Source organism: Triticum urartu, chromosome 4A, assembly GCF_056163025.1.
Source record: "Triticum urartu cultivar PI428250 chromosome 4A, HENAU_Tu73, whole genome shotgun sequence".
Taxonomy (NCBI): Eukaryota; Viridiplantae; Streptophyta; class Magnoliopsida; order Poales; family Poaceae; genus Triticum; species Triticum urartu.
This window is the reverse complement of record NC_141876.1, coordinates 27827115-27833114: the sequence shown is the minus strand read 5'-3', so window position 1 is coordinate 27833114 and position 6000 is coordinate 27827115.

Sequence of the window (6000 nt, the reverse complement as noted above, 5' to 3'; positions counted from 1 at the left end):
ACTTATTGCCAAGGGTTATCGACAAGTTCAAGGGGTTGACTACGATGAGACCTTCTCACCCATAGCGAAGCTGAAGTCCGTCTGAATCATGTTAGCAGTTGCCGCATTCTACGATTGTGAGATATGGCAAATGGACGTCAAATCGACATTCCTTAATGGTTTCCTTAAGGAAGAATTGTATATGATGCAGCCGAAAGGTTTTGTCGATCCTAAGAATGCTGACAAGGTATGCAAGCTCCAACACTCCATCTATGGGTTGGTGCAAGCATCTCAGAGTTGGAACATTCGCTTTGATGAAATGGTCAAGGCGTTTGGGTTTACGCAAACTTATGGAGAAGCCTGTGTTTACAAGAAAGTGAGTGGGAGCTCTGTAGCATTTCTCGTATTATATGTGGATGACATACTATTGATGGGAAATGATATAGAACTTTTGGAAAGCATAATGCCTACTTGAATAAGTGTTTTTCAATGAAGGACCTTGGAGAAGTTGCTTACATATTAGGCATCAAAATCTATAGAGATAGATCGAGACGCCTCATTGGTCTTCCATAAAGCACATACCTTGACAAGATATTGAAGAAGTTCAATATGGATCAGTCCAAGAAGGGGTTCTTGCCTGTGTTTCAAGGTGTGAGATTGAGCACGACTCAATGCCCGACCTCGGTAGAAGATAGAGAAAATATGAGTGTCATCCCCTATGCCTCAGCCATAGGTTCTATTATGTATGCCATGCTGTATACCAGACCTGATGTGAACCTTGCCATAAGTTTGGTTGGGAGGTACCAAAGTGATCCCGGTATGGAACATTGGACAGCGGTCAAGAATATCCTGAAATACCTGAAAAGGACTAAGGATATGTTTCTCGTTTATGGAGGTGACGAAGAGCTCGTCATAAAGGGTTATGTCAATGCTAGCTTCGACACAGATCTGGATGACTCCAAGTCACAAACCGGATACGTGTACATATTGAATGGTGGGGCAGTCACTGGTGCAGTTGCAAGCAAAGCGCCGTGGCGGGATCTACATGTGAAGCGGAGTACATAGCTGCCTCGGAGGCAGCGCATGAAGCAGTCTGGATGAAGGAGTTCATCACCGGCCTAGGAGTTATTCCCAATGCTTTGGGCTCGATGACTCTCTTATGTGACAACACTGGAGCTATTGCCCTTACCAAGGAGTCCAGGTTTCACAAGAAGACCAGACACATCAAACGTCACTTCAACTCCATTCATGAATATATTCAAGATGGAGACATAGATATATGTAAAGTGCACGCGGATCTGAATGTTGCAGATCCGTTGACTAAACCTCTTCCACGAACAAAACATGAGCAACACCAGAACTCTATGGGTGTTCGATTCATCACAATGTAACTAGATTATTGACTCTAGTGCAAGTAGGAGACTATTGGAAATATGCCCTAGAAGCAATAATAAAGTGGTTATTATTATATTTCCTTGATCATGATAATTGTCTATTGTTCATCCTATAATTGTATTAACCGGAAACCGTAATACATGTGTGAATACATAGATCGTAATATGTCCCTAGTAAGCCTCTAGTTGACTAGCTCGCTGATCAATAGATGGACATGGTTTCCTGAGCATGGACATTGGATGTCGTTGATAACGGGATCACATCATTAGGAGAATGATGTGATGGACAAGACCCAATCCTAAGCATAGCACAAGAGCGTATAGTTCGTTTGCTAAAACTTTTCTAATGTCAAGTATCATTTCCTTAGACCATGAAATTGTGCAACTCCCGGATACCGTAGGAGTGCTTTGGGTGTATCAAATGTCACAATGTAACTGGGTGACTATAAAGGTGCACTACAGGTATCTCCAAAGTGTCTGTTGGGTTGGCACGAATCGAGACTAGGATTTGTCACTCTGTATGACAGAGAGGTATCTCTGGGCCCACTCGGTAATGCATCATCATAACGAGCTCAATGTGACTAAGGAGTTAGCCACAGGATCATGCATTACGGAACGAGTAAAGAGACTTGCCGGTAACGATATTGAACGAGGTATAGAGATATTGATGATCGAATCTCGGGCAAGTAACATACCGATGGACAAAGGGAATTGTATACGGGATTGATTGAATCCTCGACATCGTGGTTCATCCGATGAGATCACCATGGAACATGTGGGAGCCAACATGGGTATCCAGATCCCGCTGTTGGTTATTGGCCGGAGAGATGTCTCGGTCATGTCTGCATGGTTCTCGAACCCGTAGGGTCTACACACTTAAGGTTCGGTGACGCTAGAGCTGTTATGGGAAATTGTATGTTGTTACCGAAGGTTGTTCGGAGTCCCAGATGAGATCTCGGACGTCATGAGGAGTTCCGAAATGGTCCGGAGGTGAAGATTTATAAATGGAAGTCCAGTTTCAGTCGCCGGAATAGTTTCGGGGGTTATCGGAATTGTACCGGGACCACCGAAAGGTGTCCGAGAGTCCACCGGGTGGGGCCGCCTACCCCGAGGGACTTAATGGGCTGAATATGGGAGGGAACCAGCCCCTGGTGGGCTGGTGCGCCCCCCAAGGGCCCAAGGCGCCTAGGGTTGGAAACCCTAGGGGGAGGGGGCGCCTCCCACCTTGCTTGGGGGGGCAAGTCTTCCCCTTGGCCGCCCCCTCTAGATGCATCTAGGGGGGCCGGCCCCTCTCCCTTTCACCCTATAAAAAAGGGGGGTGGGAGGGCTGCCACACCCCTTCCCTGGCGCAGCCCCTCCCTCCTCCAACACCTCCTCCGTAGTAGTAGTGCTTAGCGAAGCTCTGCCGGAGAACCACGAGCTCCACCACCACCACGCCGCCGTGTTGTCGGAGTTCTCCCTCAACTTCTCCTCTCCCCTTGCTGGATCAAGAAGGAGGAGACGTCCCCGGGCTGTATGTGTGTTTAATGCGGAGGCACCGTCCGTTTGGCGCTTGATCGGATCTTCCGCGATTTGAATCTCTGCGAGTACGACTCCATCGACCGCGTTCTTGTAACGCTTCCGCTTAGCGATCTTCAAGGGTATGAAGACGCACTCCCTATCTCTCGTTGCTAGCATATCCTAGATTGATCTTGGTGACACGTAGGAAAATTTTGAATTATTACTACGTTCCCCAACAGTATTCACTATGTGTTAATGCTTTGTTTCAGTTCTTTATTAAAAGGAGGCCTTAATATCCCTTAGATTTCCCTACGGACTCCACTACCGCAGGAGGGTAGGACGGAAGATATCATGCAAGTTCTTTCTATAAGCATGTATGACTATATAAGAAATACATGCTTACATTGAATTGATGAATTGGAGCTATTGTGTATCGCTCTAGGTTGCGACTGTTATATGATGAATGTCATCCAACACGAATATACAACGTTGATCCAATGCCTACGTTTTTCTCATATTGATCTTTGCTTAGTCACTATTGTTGTTGTTGTTACAATCAGTACAAAACTGCTTTTGTTATTGTTCTTGTTACTATTGCTACTATTACTATTACTAACAGACTATCAAACTACTGTGTGTTTGCTTGTATTTGTGTTGATATTTCCTTGAAGAGGAGAGGATGATGTAGCACAACAACGGTAAAAATTTTCCATCAGTTATGAAACCAAGGTTATTAATTCAGTAGGAGAACCAAGCAACACTATGTAAACAACACCTGCACACAAATAACAACTACTTGCAACCCAACGCGTAAGAGAGGTTGTCAATCCCTCCTCAGTATTGAGATAGATTAAATTGTATGAGATTGGATAAACAGATATAGCAAAAACACAAAATAAAATAAAGAAAGAAAAAGTGCAGCAAGACATTTTTGGGTTTTTGGAATAATAGATCTGAAAACAATATGATAGGAAATAAACCCGGTGATCGCAAGATCAAACCCATCACAAAGCACCTCTTTTCATTGCTAGAAAAATCAATCTAATTCGTAGTCTTCAAAATCTTTCAACTTCACCTTCTTAACCAGCCCGCGAAGAATCTTATCTACCTCACGAGCGGAGAAACTATGGCCAGGAAGGAGCGGTTGCAAAAACCGCACCAGAATCTCTGGCAAGAACACACGCCACCATGGGCTTTAGGGCATCTCCAACCGTTGGCCCCCCAGGACGCATAAAAATCGCCCCTTGGGGGCGAGCCGGCGATACAATCGGCGCTGGGGGCGGTTTTGCGCCCAGTCGTCGCTCCCAGCTCGCCCCCAGGCGCCGAAATTGGCCCACTTTGCAGCCCAATTTCGGCGAATAAAGGGCCCATATGGGCGAGAATAGGCCCATATTCGGCGTGGTTTCGCCGTGTCTCGGCGTTCAATTATCAACACAATTATTTCTTATCACATATTTCATCACAGAAAAATCAAATACTTCAACAAAATAGTACAACAACAAATAGTTCAATACAAATTATATAGTTCAACAAATAAAAACTCGTATTTCATCACACGGCGTCCCCCTTGAGCCTCCATAGGTGCTCAATCAGATCTTTCTGCAGTTGATGATGCACCTGTGGGTCTCGGATCTCCTTATGCATACTGAGATAGGCAGTCCAAGTTGCCGGTAGCTGGTGATCAACTTCGGCTAGAGGACCCTGCCTGTAGTATGGTCCAGTGTCAAACACTGGGTCTTCTTGCTCACTCTCGATGATCATGTTGTGCAAGATGACACAACAAGTCAGAATCTCCCACATTTGATCTTTGGACCAGGTCTGAGCGGGGTACCGAACAACAACGAATCGAGATTGGAGCACACCAAATGCCCGCTCGACATCCTTCCTGCAAGCCTCCTGAACTTTCGCAAACCAGGCGTTCTTGCCTCCTGCCGCAGGGTTTGAGATCGTCTTCACAAATGTCGACCATCTCAGATAGATGCCATCTTCTAGGTAGTACCCCTTGTTGTATTGGTGCCCATTGATCTCGAAGTTCACTGGAGGAGAATGGCCCTCAACGAGCTTGGCAAAAACAGGAGAGCACTGCAGCATGTTGATGTCATTGTGAGTTCCTGGCATACCAAAGAAGGAGTGCCAAATCCAAAGGTCCTGTGTGGCTACCGCCTCAAGCACCACACTGCAACCGCCTTTGGCGCCTTTGTACATCCCCTGCCAACCAAATGGGCAATTCTTCCATTTCCAATGCATGCAGTCGATGCTTCCAAGCATCCCAGGAAATCCTCTTGCTGCATTCTGGGCTAGGATCCGAGCAGTGTCTTCCGCATTGGGTGTTCTCAAGTATTGTGGCCCAAACACTGCCACCACTGCCCGACAGAACTTGTAGAAACACTCTATGCTGGTGGACTCGGCCATGCGCCCATAGTCGTCGAGTGAATCACTGGGAGCTCCATATGCAAGCATCCTCATCGCTGTCGTGCACTTCTGGATGGAGGTGAATCCAAGAGCGCCAGTGCAATCCATCTTGCACTTGAAGTAGTTGTCGAACTCCCGGATGGAATTCACAATCCCGAGGAAGAGCTTTCGGCTCATCCGATGACGGCGCCGAAACGTTCTCTCGCCATGAAGTGGAGCATCAGCGAAGTAGTCGGAGTAGAGCATGCAGTAGCTTTGGAGACGATGCCGGTTCTTTGCTTTCATCCGCCCCGGCGCTGAGCCACCTCGCCGCGGCTTTTCATTGCTCGCCAGCAGCTGGCCGAGGGCGGCGAGCACCATGAGATGCTCTTCTTCCTAGACGTCGGCCGCGGTTTCCTCCTCCAGCAGCGCGGCGAGCTCTTCCTCCTCATCCGAGTCCATCGCCGAGGCAGGCAAAACGACGAACACCTTGCGCTCGGTGGGCGTGTACCCGCCGTTAAACCGCGCCTCCGCGGCCGAAAACGGTGGCCGGAAACACCCAGCTGCTGTGGGAGGGGCTGCCGCGGTGAAGCGCTGCTATTTTCCGGCGAGGAATGGCTATCTAGCGGAGTAGAGCGGCGGCCGTCGCCGGGATATAGCTAGTGGTGGCCGAGGGCGCGGGGGGTGCGAGGCGAGTCGGGGGAAGAAAATCTTGACTTTTCCCCTGTCGGTGTGG